The sequence below is a fragment of the Montipora capricornis genome, chromosome 11 (genome assembly GCF_036669925.1).
Source record: "Montipora capricornis isolate CH-2021 chromosome 11, ASM3666992v2, whole genome shotgun sequence".
NCBI lineage: Eukaryota > Metazoa > Cnidaria > Anthozoa > Scleractinia > Acroporidae > Montipora > Montipora capricornis.
In genome coordinates, this window is record NC_090893.1 from 33261214 (window position 1) to 33278713 (window position 17500).

A 17500-nucleotide genomic window follows, 5' to 3' on the forward strand; every position below is an offset into this window, starting at 1 on the left:
GCGTGACATCGCTTCATCTGATTGGTTAAAATTGGCGGCCCTTTGTTTGTTTTCGCGCGTAAATTGTATCTAAAAATAAGCCCACTTGTGACTGTGATGGGGCAAGAGAGAAAGACTATTATCTAATTCATTCTTGTTGTGTATTCTCAAGGAAAACGGCTTATCTATCGTAATTCGGAAAGTCGTTAAGTTAATTAAGACATAACATAGGTATTTAATATGCACAAAGACATATAGATAGTAAGAAATGAGCTATTGTGGATCAAAGAATGTATTCAGAATGAAGACCAGCTTACCGGACGTTGAATTGTGTTCAAATGGGCTTTTATTGACCGAATGCATAAATGGCGGCCAAAAATGTATTCTTTTGTTTATGTGCAAATGAGACTTTCTAGCCTCCCTCTCAAGCAACCTTTCTTTTGTATTTTATACATGCAAACGAGGCTAGTGAGGCCAATTAGCACATAAACAAATGAATATTTCTTTGGCCGCCATTTATGCATTCGGTCTATTAAGTCCAGCATTTTATTACGGTCCTCTTGCAACTTGAAGGTTTTTTCCCTTATGCACACATGAAATGAAATGAAATAATGAAACTGCATTAAATTGTGGGCTTGATATCAGGCGGGCGTTCAGTTTGTATACTGGAGGACCGGGGATGAATCGGAAGCAAATTGTAAGAGCGCATTTCCGAACGGTTGCAACTGAACCCCCACAGGAACCCCCACAGTCAGGTAGGACACTTCATGGTAAATAAATTACAAAAAACTTTAGGACCAAACAGGGAGACAATAATCGATCGTTTCATGCTCCCTAAGTATATCGTTTAAAGTGTTCAGTAACTCCTTGGAAACATTTAATCCTGAGCATTTGTTCGAGATTTGTTAGTTTTTAATGACCGTCGCGGTCATGAAGTATCTTCACCTTGCCAGTATAACGCATTGCTGTGTATTTGTCATAGAGTGTCCCACCTGACTGTGGCAGATCCGTTCTGGGGCCCGTTTCTCGAGAGTCCCGAAAACTTTTCGGGCCCGAAAAGCCATTTGTGAAACTACTAACCACTTGTTTTGGAAAGCCGATCTTTTAAAATGTTTTTAAGCCAATTAAAGAAACATGTCTGTAAAGTTTGACGACTTAAATCCTCTCTATTCTTGAGATACAAAAGGCATTGTGACACCCGAAAATGGCCCGTAAAGTTTCGGAACTTTTGAGAAACGGGCCCCTGGTCACAACCACTTTCGATTTGCTGTTGCCTCTGTTTATCAAAGCAATGTTGATTGTGTCTTTGAAAAACCACTCCTTTGTAGGAAAGATCAGCTTTTCGTCCTTGGCCATCGAACCTTGATTAGAAATCGAACGCAAACTGCGGTGACAAACATGAGGCTAAACAAGCCTCATAACTAAAATAAATTTCTAGGGACTTAATGTCGTTTCGTATGTCTCAACAGACAACTTCAGAAGTAACGGTTACCGTTAGCTAAAATTTTTGAAATATATAACAGTAATTTGAGTAGCTTTTGGGGTAATATTGATTGTAACAAAAGGAGGTAATACAATACTCTACGAAGATAAACAGGAAACAATGAAAACGGAAGAGAATATATATCCCAATAACGACACAACTTTTCGCTGCTAACGTATTCATTTAACGTATTTATTTCGTGATCTTCCGCCATCCTTAAGTGAATACTTTAGCAGCGAAAAGCTATATCTTTATTAATAAGTTTTACATGTGTATTAGGTATATTGTTTATATTGTTTAGCCTTGCTTCAGTAATTATGATAGGATTTGAAGCGCCTGTAATGCGGTTCTTGAAGACTTATATTTTGATCTGGGACTGAAATGTCTCTAAGTGAAATGATTAATATATTCGACTCTGAGAGCGCGGTTTCTCAATCATTCATTCACCTGTATTATGAAAGTTCTCGGGCCTTTTTCGGGTGCCACAATTCCCTTTATATCTTCGCAACGTGGAGGTTCTAAGCCATCAAACTTCGCAATCCTCTTAGTATTTCTTACATAAAAACATGTTAAAGGATCAGCTTTTCAAAATAAGCAGATTGCAGTTTGACGACTGGCTCTTTGGGCCCGAAAAGTTCTCGGGACTTTCGAGAAACAGGCCCCAACCCCCATGTCCCTTGTTTGCTCAGAACACGTTTACTGTAAAGCAGTGCAGCACAAACGCATGATTTTTTTTCAGGCTTCTTTAGCAACTGCTTAAGTTACTGTCAAGTGCTGTGGTTTGTCTCATTTAGAGCTATCGGTTGTGGAAACACAAAGACTCGCCGTACAAGGCGTGGTGCCCTAGGCACACGCAGATGCCGTGGACGCCTACAGTATAAAGCTCTATGATACTGAATTAGTGCAATAAAAAGCCGCTAATTGCAATGTGTCCGTAATATGTTATGAGATTTTACCTGTCATTTCTTTTTTTTTTTTTATCTCCCTTTCCTTTTTCTCGCGCTGGAAATATCTTTTAGGGGTTTCGTCTCTTTCTTAGTGTTTGCAGAGCATATAGCTGGCTTCGTTAAGAAACTGTGGAAACTACAAAAACGAAGAAAGTGAGGCAGCGCTTCATGCTAACATGACAGTGACCACGCACAACATTTTGTCCTCAGTTCACAACAGAATTTTGACAGAATAAATTAATCGAAACTTTATGACTGGTTGCCTTTTAGACAAAGGCTGTGGTTTATACATGAATGGTAAGGGCCAAAACAGCGAACAAAAACATAACCATCTTCATACATTACATTATACATTAACTAAGCTGTTTGTTGATCGCCATCTTGGATAATCAGTTGTGCTTTAATGTGAATTCGAACAAAAGCAAAACGTGAAGCAACTGACCCCTTTTATGATACGTCTTCGTGTTTATTGACTTCTTTAAAAGATAACCACTCGGATGAACCCATGTGTAGCACAAACGTTTCTAGATTTTATTTTTCTTTCCGGATTGATGAAATGCTAAAAATTTAACAAAGAAACCATGGTTGTAGATGTTAATATGTCCTTTTTTCATTAAAGTTCTTATTTTTTGCCAAATACAAACATTTTAATTTTTTGGCTACCAAATAAAAGCTTTTTCAAATTATGGACTTTAAAATTGTCTTGAAAAATTGTAGCCTTCAAAAGTAGGGCTTCCTAGACAAATTTCAGTCTATAGCTTCTTATATCGGCGAGATTAATTGTTAGATGCAAAATTTTGCTCTAATATTGCCCAGGCGTTTGTCAGTAATTAACCAAAAGTTATTTCAGAGAATATCAATTTTTAAAAGCTTAATTCAAAAAACAAATATGGTGACTTGCTACTTTAAGTTGGTTGGTTCAGTTTGTACTTCTTACGTAGCGTACGAGAAAATGTTCCTCAGTATGACCTAGCTTCACACTTATTCGGTTTTCGTAGAAAAGTCCAGAGGGTGGCCGTCTTACAAAAAGGCCGGTGGAAAGAACAAAGAAAAATGCGAACACCAGTAAAGCTCTGAGATGACAAGGCTCTTTCCTAGAAATCTGGTTAACTGGGTGCAAGAGTTGAATCATTCGCTTTTCTGGTTTCGATTCCAAGGAAGGAAGATAAAATATTATGCCTTAACTGACCACTCCCCATGCATCGGCGCTTTCCATGGACAAATGAATATTAAAGATACAGTAGCTTAACGTTTGGCTGGTAGTCACGCAGTATGTGACTTAAACTAGAGTTGTCCTCAGTGAGCTCAAGAAAAAAAGCCCTAAACACCCGGCCACGTTAACGCCACATAATCACCTATAGAGTTTGGAAGAACGTTTACTTTTAGCCTCTGATTATAGCTCTGTGAGTATGGCTCACTGGCTAGCATATCCACAGGCTGCGAAGTAGCAGGACGGAAAATTAGCTTTATCATACTTCCAACACCGAAGCCTACAAGGAAGAAGAAGGCTTAAATAGTTAGTTAAAGATATTGAGATATTTATTATGGCTCAATCATTATGGCAAGTTCGTTTTCCTCACCGTTTTTAGACGACGGTGTTATTTTCCGAAATTTCACAACAAAAGCGTCTTTTCGTTGCGATTTCTTCGAGAAAACGTCAGCGATTACCTTCCTAATGGCTTTAACTCTCCACCCACAGACCAAAGGATTGAGGGAAGAATTGAAAAATGCCGCTGTTTCAGACCAGATGTAAAAATTGTAACTGTCAAAGTTGCCGAAGAGGAATTGATGGCTAAGGGTGACAACTAGAACAGGAAGATTAAACAGTACATAAACTGCCACGATGGACGCAACATTTATTGCCAGCTTGATTTGCATTTGTCGCATTGCGGACATGGACGTGGGCTGGTGTTTTTTAATTTGTCTTTGGTGGCGAATTACTGTTTTCAGGATTGTGATTTGGATGATAACAGTAGTTACGAGGAAAAAGGACCACATTACCAGATGAATACCTCGAAAAACGTCATTCTGCGCCCATTGCAAAAATGTGAATGGTATGTTTATCAACCAAATGAACATAGCCGTTTTCAAAACTCGCCGAGGACGGACAATTGCAGAGTATCTTAGGTGATATTCTAAGGCTATGAGTCTTTCACAGCTTACAGCACTCAATAGACTGCAAAACAGTCGTTTTCTTCTATTTTCGGAAGGCGCGAAGCGCCGTAAGCGTAATCCTCGCGTGTGAAGCGCGCGAGCCTCACACGCCCTACGGGCGTGTGAGGCGAGAAACCGACTGTCGGCTTTTGATGCAACGAATTTGTTCTAAGCAGGGGTTCGAATAATGTCACTAAGGTGTCAGAAATTGTTTGACAGCTCCGACCACATCTTAAATTTGATACATTGTATGCCTTTTTTTCGCGGGAAATTAGTTGTGTTGTCATGTTCAGACGTTTTCTCTTCGCTATTCAGAAGGCGCGAAGTTTCTTACGTTCGATTCAGTGGAGTTTTGGAAAGGACAGGCGTTTGTTTTTTTCTGTAGAAAATGTAGGATGTGTCGTTTTTAAAGAGAAATCTGTTCAATGAGTCAAACAACACCGAAAAAACCCGCCTCGCGTAGAGGAAGAAAACCAAAAGAAGCGACAGCGTCACTGACAGCGTCTGACAATTGCAGATTGTGCAGTCTGCTCGCCATTTGGGACGAAGGTGAGGAATTGTGCCGTCATGCTTTCACAAATTAAAGATAAATCAAATAAGCCAAATCCAGTTTTAACCATGACTGCTGATGACGACGCCACAAATGGAGAGCAGGAGGTTTTACGATTGAAGCGAATGAGCAAATCCCTGCATTGTTCACAGAACAAAAAGTCATCGGGTGTACCAACACAGCAAGCGTGAACTTAACTAATTGTCGGTTTCGTTTCTTAAATCTTTAGGGTATTATGAAGAACAGATCAATTAGAGAACGTGACAGACACCGGAAATTCCGAAGTGATCATCTAGGCATGAATTTAAATTTATGATATTTCGATAACGTGGGATTTTTGACAGCGATTGAGAACACTAGACTGTATCAAGCGAGATTGTGTTAAATGACATAAAAATATTAAAACTTGTGACTTGTGGAGAACATTGCTTATTGAGAGGCGAGCATTCTTCATACCAAGTCCACGTCGTCCATTTTCCCGCGAGGTTACTGTTTTACTGTGAAACTGATACGGCGTCTATATCTTTTTGATGAGGTGTGATTGACATTTGATGACAGGCTGCGTCAGAATTAAACCAATGGGAATTTCCCGTTGCTGGAAGAACGGGTAATTTTGAACGAATTTAATATATGCATAGCGGACAGTCGTATTTTTTCGCGTCTCTCCCCATTCTCCCTCGCCGTTTCTACACTCGCTCCAGACCTTTCGATTGAATATTATTTTACCGTGTGGCTTGCGTTCGCAAAAAATACGACTGTTTTGCAGTCTAAGCACTCAATGGCGTGAATGACACTCCGTAGTAAACGTAAAATCCCGACGAGTAAAGCATTCTCACCGAGCAGGAACGATGCCGTGCGCGTTTTCGAGCAATCTGTAGGCCACATAGCTCGGTTGAACTAGGATGCCAACTTGGAGGTCCGAGATCGCCAGGCAAGCAAGAAGGATATTGCAAGGCGATTGAAGGGATTTCCTTGTCAAAATGATCGATACTATGAGCAGATTCGCCATGACAGCGAAAGGCGACAACACGGCATTTAAGACACCTGTTACGAGATTAGTTTCGGTTCGCTGATGGAATACGTCGAATTTAGCATCAGGGAGATGGAAGCACTAATCGTCATCACCTGGTCCATGATTCGCTGTCGAAGTTGTGATGCTCAAATTGTGAGAAAGAACGGTAGTAGAAGACTTCATTTTCCACGGTGTCTCGAGACTTGTGCGTCTCCGAAAGTAACTTTGAACATAATGAACCAGAGGCGCTTGATCAAGTATTGAAATGCCACTTTCGCCTCTTTCTTAAACACTCCAATACTGAAAGTAATTACTAATGGCATATGTCCGTAAAAAGGTCAATAACGCATTTGTCGATTGTAGGCTATATGTCATGTAATTTGAAAATGTATTTCAAACAGGACAGACATGATGGAGCAGAACTAATTCAGAATCTGCAGCTGATCGAGCAATCTATGAATTTTTCTTTTAACTAAAAGAGGAAATTATGCAAATCACTGTATTTTATCGGTAATGACGTCGGGAGGAACTCAATTTATAATGCGATATGTATAATTTGGATTTTCTACCACCGAAGTAAAGGAGGCTCGTGGGACATTTGGAAACGAAACATCGAAAGATGACAACGTCGTAATTGTAAAAAAGAAAAGTGTTGAATTCTTAAGCTCCTTGATTCTGAAATTAGGGACTTTAAGATCTACGACGGAGACGGCGATGCAATCTTCCCTTTCGTAAACAAGAGAGACTTACGACAATTTTCACTATTAAAAGGCACTGTCATGAGCTGCGCATGTTCGAGTTTGTTTGCTCTCGAGCCCACGGAAAATTCTAGCCGCCATCATGGATTCACGCGTGAGTCACGTTTATTCGCCAGAGTTTCTCCTTTGTCCACCATGGCCCTCCCCAGTGGACACCATTTTGAATTTGTCAATTCAACTTGAAAAAAAGTTAATCTATAACACTTTTCAAGTTTTCACAAGACGCTAGCGCATGCGCTTCTCGTGACAGTTGTCGTTTGCCAATGAGGAAAAAAATATTTAACCTAGGACTAGATTAGCAGCGTATATCACTTAGAATTAAAAAAAAAATGCGAAAAAACCTTAGAAAAAAAATAGAAAAAGGTTCAAAGAAAATTTGAAAAAGTAGATGGAACGATGTTGAACTCGGTTCAATGGCATAAGCGCAATGAACTTAACCTCTGCATTACCGAAAGAGCACCTTTACACTGGCAATTTTAAAGTATTTAAATGAAGCCTCTCCTAACAATTTACTTAAAGCTAACCGAATAAAAGGCTTGATTATTAAGAATAGCATGGACCGTCAAAAATGGCATCACTTGTTTACGAAAGGGAAATTAGCGACGACGACAAAAACGTCACCTCAAAATAGAACTTTTCGCTTTTGTAAGTCTTCCACCGTTATTCCAGCTCGTTCATGTCTCACAATGTGGGCGAAGTTTCTAAAAAATAAATTGGTGTGAGCGGGTTTGGAGCAAAAATATAGAATAAAAGGTTCGCCGTTGTATGCTAACAGTGGCGTAAAAACCTCAAATTTGATGATTTCGTGTCGTTGTTATGTCTTAAGAGAACAGCAAAACTATGTGCTAAAATGCGTCAGTGCGGCACGTCAACCCGATATCAAGGTAATTCACCTCAAGGTATGCTAGGCAGAGCCGAGTTGAGAAAGGCCACGGTTTCAGATCAGTTTTGTAGATTCTAGGTATGTATCATGATGGCCATTTGGATGATCTGATGGAAAGTAGTACAACTGGTGTGTTAAATCTTAGGTAGGCCACTGCAATGAGATAAATGTTTGCGGAGAAGTTACTCTGCTGACGATTGAGTTGTGTGGATTCTGCATGATGAGAAACGATCAGTGAGTTAACATTCACAACTGTCTTGGAACCAAAAGAATTAGTCATGTAACAAGAAAAAAAATGTTTTTGTTGCTTCACTGTGCACTCATTGCAGACCTGTTTAATCTTGGACGTCATTATTGTACCGCAACGTGTGGGTAAATTAAGTCGATTTTCCTCTTTCAGCTAGTAGCGCATGAATTGACGAGTACTAAACCATAGCTAACGAGGAGTCCAAGGGAGGAAACTGTCGCATATCACATGGAACACGTGGAACACGTCTTTTTTTTTGGTTGTTATTGTAACCTTACATGTTTTGAAAGCACAAACACCCCTCCCCCCACAAACACACTCACACCCACACACACACCCACAAACACGGAATATGTTTACATAATAGGGAAAAAAAAAAAAAAAAAAAAAAGGAGGAGGTGCTCTTGTTTTGAGAGGAGCGACCAATTTATTATACTCTACAAGATCGGAATTGCCTGTACAGTTGGAGAACAAGGTGCTGGATTCTGTATTTATTTATTTTTGAAGCAATAGCGGTTCCCATTTCTTTCGCGTTGTTGTATCTTCCTTCTCTACTTTATGAATATATTGTAGATGCCGTAAGTATTCTTCGAAAATTGGCTTTTGTTCTTTAAATTTACACAGCCAGATGAAATGTTTGCTTGTCAAAAAACCGAAATTAATTTGCAAATTGTATTTAAAGGTATCTGGCCTCAGTCCCAATCAAGTATCTACCTGAAAAGCATATTCTTTACTAACAATTTTACAGGCCTGCATCCATAAAAAAACATGATTCCAAAAACAACGGCTTTTGCTTCATTCCCAAAATAAATGAAAGAGGCTTTCTTTACCATGTTGACAGAAGGTGCATTTCTCATTATCTATACGTCCTATTTTCTTAAGAAAACTATTAGTTGAAAGTCTTCGATGTAGGAATTTAAAATTAAAAACTATGACTTTTGAACTCTTGGTACATGTAAAGGCCAAGACATAGGCTGCTTTCCAGTTGACTTTGTGACCGGGTTCCAGATTAATTTCTTTGTGCCATTTTTCTTGACTTAGAGTTGGTAGCTCACTTTTTATTGATACTAACTTCTTGTAAATCAATCTAGAGGGTTTTGAGTTTATTAGAAATTTTGAAAGGAAGCTCTCATAACTAGCATTAGTCCTTTCACTTTGCCTACGGAGAGAATTAGTTGCCGAAGTTATTCCGTAATAACTTAAGGGAGGAACTTGAAGGTTATATTTGTCTTGAAAAGCAGTCAAAGATAAAAACTCAAAGGAATCATTTAGGATGTGCTTAACTTCGGTTATACCTTTAAGGGACCAGTCTTTGAAAAAAACTGGTCTATTTCCAACTTTTATATGTGAGTTATACCATAGAAGTGAAGATAAAAACTGTGCTTCGGATGTCAAGTTTTCGGTGAAGGAAGCTTCACACCAAATTTCAAGAATTTCTTTGATGAAAGGGTCTGAGACCTCAATGAAACAGCACGCGTCCTTCCTAGAAAGGTTTCCTAAAAATATCGTCTTTCCTCCATGTGACTGACGTTCTAAATCAAAAAAAGACTTCCAGCTACTACTATTTTCGGGATCAAGATATTTTTTAATCCAAGATGATTTAAGAGATTTATTAAAAGACTCTATACCAATCATTTTAGGTCCTCCTTCAGAAAAATCGTTTATCATAACATTTCTTTTTATTTTATCCCCTTTTCCGTCCCATAAAAATTTATAAAAGAGCACGTTTATCTCTTTAATTGCGTTATGGTCTGTTTGTAGTGGCGCAAGTATATACACCAATTGTGATACCGCAAGACTTTTAATGACTGTAATCTTCCCAAGCAGACTAAGTCTACGAAATTTCCAACAACTTAACATCGCTTTCACTTTTTCCACTTTATCTATGTAATTATGAGAAACTGTTATATTTGAATCCGACGAAAACCAAAAACCAAGAGCTTTAACTTTTTCTTTAGGCCATTTAAAATTATTTTCAGGACAGAGTTTAAGATCACTGTTTACCTTTGAACCGATCCATAGAGCTTCTGTTTTACCACAGTTGAGTCGGAGACCAGATACCTCTCCAAAAAGATCTAATAGTCTTAAAGATTCTTCAAGGGATTCTATAGAACCGTCCAAGATTAGCGTGGTGTCATCTGCATATTGGCTCAACTTAATATTTTTTGCCTTCACAGTTATTCCTCTAATTTTTTCATTTTTTCGAAAGGCTTCGGCCATTACCTCTACCGATAAAACAAATAAGTATGGCGACAAAGGGCAGCCCTGCCTAACTCCTCTAGTCGGTTTAAAGAAATTGCTCGCCCAACCATTGTTCAAAATACAGCTTTCAATGTTACAGTAAAAAATGTTAATCCATTTTAGAAGTTGTGGGCCAAAGCCAAAATACTTTAAAGTCTTTGGAATGAAAGTCCACTCCAACCTCGTCCCCAGGGTCTTCTCCTCTGCGATTTTCAAAATGGCGGCTCGTCTGGAGAAGACCCTGGCCAACGCTGAACTCACGTGGTACAAAATCTCCAAAAATCTTGGAGATTTTTATCACGTGACTTTTGAGAAAGACCCAAACAAAATGGCGGCGAAGCATCGCGTAGGAAGCAAAACACCGGCGAAAGAGCGCTTTAAGTTTGTGCACGAGGCAGTGGTGGCTTCGCAGTAAGATGAAATATTTTTACAGACGTTTTAATTCTGGACCAGGACTTTTGCGCTATAAAAGTACGTGTACAAAAATCAAAAAAAGTATTTCAATACAACGTTGTGAGCATTTTTAAGTTTATTCCACTTTCGTACTCACTTTATTTAACTGTCATTGAAATCAGATTGAATATCAAAGAGAAAAAGTCAGCTGCTCTTAAGTACAGAGTGAAAAACTCTTTGTGGCCTCATATTACTAAGCTTATTCAAGCAACATGATCGAGTCACATACTCCAATTTGCTATGTGAACATGAAGTAATGAACTCTATATAAGCTTATTTTAATTAGTCTGACTGAAATTAAATCATCGATTGATTGAATGATTTCCTTAATTCACAGGTATCGCTTTTTATTAAAAGTCTAATTAACAGAATTTATTAAATTGAGTCTTAAGTTAATTATACACATGCAGTATACAGTTTTAAATGACTTAAAAATATACTCTAATGATCTAAAAACAGGACTACACACCCTTGTAATTGACCCTTTTTGGATCTACAGGTATGAAAATTTATATGATTGTTAGGCTTTGGATTCACTTAAAAACTTAGGGGCAAAGAAAATCTAATTTTTGCAAAAACGTACGTTGTATAGGTGATATTCTATAACCTATTTCTGGCTGATACTGTAATCTGAATGTATATAGGAAAATGTATAAATAATTAGCATTAATCTGGAAACCCATTTTCAATAGACCATATTCGTATTCTCAGTATTGGACTGGAACTAGCTTGCAATGGAGGCTTATGCGGGGGAATATATTAAAAAGTATTTGCATGTGAAAATATTCCCCTGCATTAGCCTCCATTGCAAGCTAGTTCCAGTCCAATACCGAGAATATGAATATGGTCTATTCCTTGCTGAACCACATTTTCACTCAGTTCCTTAATCAAATGAAATTATTGCCTGATAACCGAAGGCTACCGTATATTGTTGTTAATTTTTCAGTTGGGCTAGTGGATGTTCTTCATGCCCATAAGTTTTAAGCAACCTTTTTGGTGGTGGGGGGTAATACTTATGTTTTTTTCAAACTACTGAATTACTATAAGAAAACAAATAATTATTTTAATTGTTAATTTATTATTTATTGTATTAACCTGGGAAAAACGTTTGACTGTTATGTAAGTATATCCTATTTGCAGCTATTTTGCATGAATTGTTAGGCTTTGATTTACCATTGCCTAACCTTGAGCACCACTTAATTCCAGTAAACTATGTTTGCCAAAATGACCTGTTGCATTGTTCTCTTTATCAAATGACATCTACAGAATAATACTGGAAATGAGTTTATCCAAAGATGTGGGTTGTTGAATTTTAATGTTCACCAGACTAAGTGTAAAATGGAAGAAAATACTGTCTATATGCATACAAAATTACTTAGTTATTCTACTTCTTAATTCTTAAGTGTATGACGCATTGTAAAACTAAAACCGGAGTAAGAACTCTGGTCAATCGCAATGAGCACAGACTACCAAATGAAGCAATCAAATAAACTTGTATATATGTAGGTGATGCAAAGTGCGAGAAAGGGTTTAGTGCCCGTTTAAGATTAGTACTGGTTAAAATGCTTCTCATTGGTTGAAAAGATGGCAGAAGGTTTTTTTAAACTGGTCATGTAATAATGCATAATCATTCAAATAATTGCTCCTATGTTGCATTTGGTTAATTATACTACATTCTTTAATGTCTGAAGTGGAGGCATGGTGGCCTCATGGTTAATGTGCTTGACTCCCGATCAAGGGTTTGAGCCCTGACCAGAGACATTGTGTTATGTTCTTGGGCAAGACAATTTAGTCTCACAGTGACTCTGTCCACCCAGGTGTATAAATGGGTAATGGCAAATTTAATGTTGGGATAACCCTGCGATGGACTTGCATCCCATCCTGGGCGGAGTAGAGATACTCTTACCGGTAGTTGGTTTATGCTTAGGAAACCGGGATAAGCTCAGAGTGGCCTGTTGGCCCACTTGGCTTGTATGCAGACTCTACCTTTTACCTTAATCTCTGAGCAGTTATTTTAACCTTGGTCATATTGACAACAGTGCAGAGCTCTACTAAAAAAAACAATATTAACACTGCCATTTCACCCATATTATGTACACTCAAGAAACAAATTTCAAAGGGGTAGGCAGAGGACTAGATATAGACTGTATACAATGCAAGTTCCTGAGTACCTATACCCCATTGAAATTTGTTTCTTGTTATTCTCTAGCCAGGAGAAGAACTTTTCCATGTCTAAAGGAATCAGTGGTGAGATTTCAATATTGCTGAAACTCTCATGACTGCGGTTTGCCCGTACTTGGAAATGTTAATTAATGTTCCTCTAACACACATTTGGAGGTGCCATGCACCTCTCATAAGGTTTAACAGGCTTGGCCAACAAAACAATAAAATAAACAACAGAAACAATGGCCTATTCCTGAAAACAATAGAGGTGGATGAGTCCGGGAGCAAATAGAATTAGAGGTTCCGAAAAGATGGGTGTCTACTACACATTTGTACATTGTGTGGGTGAGGAATTTGCAATTTGCAACTTGTTGTTGCATGTTGCTGGTTGATAATAATCACTGCTGTGACTAAAGAAACAATCTAGTTTGGAAACAGTAATGGTAGGAAAACCTTTCTAACTATTACCCCAGACCCCATCCAGTTATCTGTAAACCGCTTTGAAGAATATAAAAGGTCTCAAATAAGTAGTATAAAGTTCACCAACACAAGTAGATATAAACAGTGCAAATTCTTTCAACATGCCTTTATTATGCCAACATTGATTGAAGATAAGGTTGGGAATGCTTGATTAATTAATACAAACGTTTTCAATGTGATACTTTATATATGATACATTATATAGTTATCACTGCCTAGATCAAAGAATACTGCTTTGGAATATGTAATTATTATTTATCTTCTCTGAGTAACTAATACTCCACTAAAATATATACAGCAGCTTTCATAAATGTTCTATTGACCACTTTCAGTGCTAAGATGGTTCATCAAGATGGCAATTTATCTACAGTAAACAATTGTTCTCTTGTGCACTACTTAAACAAGAATTGAAATAAGGCCCCCACTTATAGAAAAACTAACACAGCAAGGAATGTAAGTGTTTCGACACAATAAAACAGGAACCAATTTCCCTGACCAGGTACTGAGAAAAAAACATAGTTTCAGTGTTTATACTTAAGGGCCAAAGTGGCCCCTGAAGACTTGTTTCAGGGGCAAATTTCTTAGGAAAGGGCCCAAAAGATAATATTTGGACCTAAAAAATTAGTCGCCAGAGGTCTGGCATGAAGGACCTGGGTCAAGAACAATACAAAGGCATACAAGACAAAGTCTATGACCAAGGGTTTGTAATGCATTATAGGGAGACACAGCAAAGCAAAAGGGTGGATTGACGTCTTTTCTTATGCTGTGTTAAGAAGCAAAGATCTTTCAATATGGCTTACTAGAAGAACATAAGGTGTCCTCAACGTAGCGAAAGGAAGTCGCGATTATGGCAACTAAAGTAGAATTTTTGGTCGCCAAGAAACAAATGTTAGTCGCATTGTACATTGTGAGTTCATTGGTGACCATATCAGTCGCAATTTTGAGCCTTGGGATGGTTATTAGAATACCATCCCTGGGTTAAGCTTGCATGCAGCCTTGTAAAAGTAAAGGGCTAAATTGGCCCTTTCTCCATTTCTCTGGGGGCCTTCTCTAAATGCAATGTAGGCACTGGCTGTAAGTTTTATACTAATAATATTTCTGCAAGAAGTCATGTGCATTGTATCAAATACTATGTATTTAATACCTATAGGCTGGCTCTAAAATTACTTTAACACCATCCAGACAGCAAATACAATCATTTGACAACATAAATACCATATGGTAAAATCTAAAAATATTCACAAGAATATTTTCAACCTAAACTCGGCAGAAAATAAAAATATTCAATTCAGCCTCGGCCACCAAAACAATATTATTAATAGAAAAAAAAGTGCATTTGAAAAGATTTGAAGTAAGCCTAAACCTAATACAGGCAGAAGGCCTATATTTAAGGAATACGTGTCCAAGAAAATAGAAGCGATTTTCCGTATATTAGAACAGTGCTCTGTAACGAGCAAAAATTAAAGCTCCTTTTTAGATTTGAAATTTGAACTCCTTTGTTTCCGTACGCGGAAAAACTAATTGCACATGAATACAGAACAACAAAAACAGCACATAAGACCACATGTGATGAGCTGCATCTCGCTAGCTGTCGGCAGATCTAAGTTTACATGCTCGTTATGTATATTTTCCCGCGCTTATTTCTACTTCTAGGTTGCATCTTTTAAATTAAAATATAACGGAAAAGATTCACCTTGCGAATCGTTAATGGCAGTCTGATTCAACATCGCTTGAACTGAACTGCAATTCAACCTTCTAAAGCCCTTTCTTTTTCGTGTAAACACTCGCTACGTCCGCCATATTTCTTTAGAATGTACTTAAACCAATCAGCGTGTTCGTATGAATGGGCTAATCAACAAAGGTGTTAGTTCAGCGTTGGCCAGGGTCTTCTCCAAACGAGCCGCCATTTTGAAAATCGCGGAGGAGAAGGCCCTGGGGACGAGGTTGAGTCCACTCTAACGTATCAACTGCTTTCTCGCAATCAAGGAAAAGAAGAAGTCCGGGAATACTCCTCCCTGCCGTGTATCTAATAACACTATCAATTAAAAGGATATTTTCACCAATAAATCTATTCTTAATAAAACCTGTCTGATCATCAGAGATAAGTTTCGGAAGAAAAATTTTTATCCTGTTTGCTATGGCTTTTGTTGCAATCTTGTAGTCACAGTTAAGTAATGTCAAGGGTCGCCAATTTTTAATTAGACTGAGATCCGCGTCCGTTTTAGGAATAAGTTTAACAATTCCGCGTCTTTGCGATACTGAAAGTGTTCCTGTTTCATACGAATAGTTAAAAGAACTTACCAAGATATCACTCACATCATTCCAAAAAATCTTGTAAAATTCGCCATCTGTTCCTGGCGTTTTTGCCAAATTCATACTGTTTAGCGCTTGCAGACATTCTTCCCTATTCAACAAGCCTTCGCAAACAAGTTGTTCCGCATTGGTCAAATACTTTTGATTTTGCTGTGGTGGGAAAAAAACGTCACTAGAAAAAAACGTCAGGTCTTTGGTGGTATCTCAGATAGTCGAACAGTCACATAGCTCGGCTGCACAAACAAGCAGCGCTGTACGGTATCCATTCGAGAAATTCAGACTGTGGTGATTGGAGAAAAGAATGTTTTTTATAATTACCAAGAGGATGAGCAAGCTCACTAGTATAAAATTGATGAAATCGCGATCTGAAACTCTGTCAAACTTTAGACCAGGCAGAAAAAAGCAACTGTGACAGTTCGCTTTCTTGCTGTGCTTTGGTTTTCTTTGGTTTCTGGATTGTTTCTCAGCGTCTTGCCCGTGTACCTTCTTCAATTTCGCAGCTTTTAGTAATTAAAACACCCCCTTGTACATGTTTTCTATGTCGACTTGATTAGCAGTCTGAATTTGCTTAACGGAATCTCTCAACATTGTTTAAATAATGTTTCTCGCACAGACAATAGACTAGAATACGAATTCATAGGCGTTTTAAGCCAAACATCTAATTTTAGTGTTTCTGTCGTAAAGTAAAAACATACTTGAGTAATTTCGCTCGATTAGATGCGAATCTTTGAATTTGGTCAACAAATTAGGAAACACCTGTAGCGGACAAACAGCCCTCCGATGGAGGAATCTAATATAATCTAATTATCTCCATTACGAAACGGGTGTGCGTATTGAGTCGACAGCAGTGCAGCAGCAGTGCGTGTTGAGTCGACATGATACCTTCAAATAAAATAATATACGACAACCAGTGCGTCAACGTCAATAAATCAACTTTGAGAAGACAAGGAAGTACCTAGAAAACTCACGCAAAGTATTGGCTCACGCATTGACGATTGCCAACTGCCACAATAAGACGTGAAAATATTAACTTTTTGCACGTTAAGATGTCCACCTAAAGAATCGTCAATAATGACGTGGTTTGTTATTTCGCAGATGTAGACCTCGATAAGTTTTTTTGTCAATAAGGAATATCCGGGCATTATTATCATAATCAAGCACAATCTGCTTCTTTTTTTCTGAGCTCGTGACTGGGTTGATGAAACTGAGAGGTCATGGGTCCCATTTTCTCCGAGGTTTTTATTTACCTTGTCTTGGCTTGTTGCTTTCCCTTCAATTACATGAGCAAACGGTCTTTTCACTTTTTATCATTACATTTCTGCAGCAACGCTAGCCTACAGAGCTGGCGTATTTGGGTAAAAAGCGATGAATAATCTTTCGATTTACTCTATGGCGCCATCTCGGTGCAGCCTTGCTATGTTGCCTTTCGTCTCATTGAAAATACTAATCATTTTGTGCCATGTGGCTTAAGAATCCTCTACTCCGAGAGTTTCTGGATCTGTTACGGCGTTTCATTCTTGACATTGAGTGCCATGCATCAGCTTTGAGCGTTACACTGCCTTACGATTACACCGGCTTCGCTACAAAGAAGTGGTCACTTCAGAGCGCGTCCTCAGGGTTGTAGTTGGAATATGGCTCTTGGACATCTTTTTAACCGCTCTGGAATGGATCACTCAAACTAAGCATCTTCGGAATGTCCACGCTGGTGTGTTGCTTTTTTGACTTCTCTTGACTCTTGCCACTCACGCCAAGATCTTTTTAATCTTCCGACGGCACCAGCGCCAGATAAATAGCTTCCATGTTTGTCGCAGAGATCCGTTGAAAACCACCATTCAAT

The 17500-nt window shown here is 38.4% G+C and overlaps 1 protein-coding gene and 1 pseudogene across 1 annotated transcript in view; one reads left to right on the top strand and one right to left on the bottom strand.

The window, feature by feature from the left end:
• The window catches only part of LOC138024826 (uncharacterized), a 437788-nt gene that overhangs the window by 350218 nt on the left and 70070 nt on the right, over nucleotides 1–17500 (top strand). The window lies entirely within an intron of this gene.
• On the bottom strand, nucleotides 3889–10233 carry LOC138024709 (melanocyte-stimulating hormone receptor-like; annotated as a pseudogene).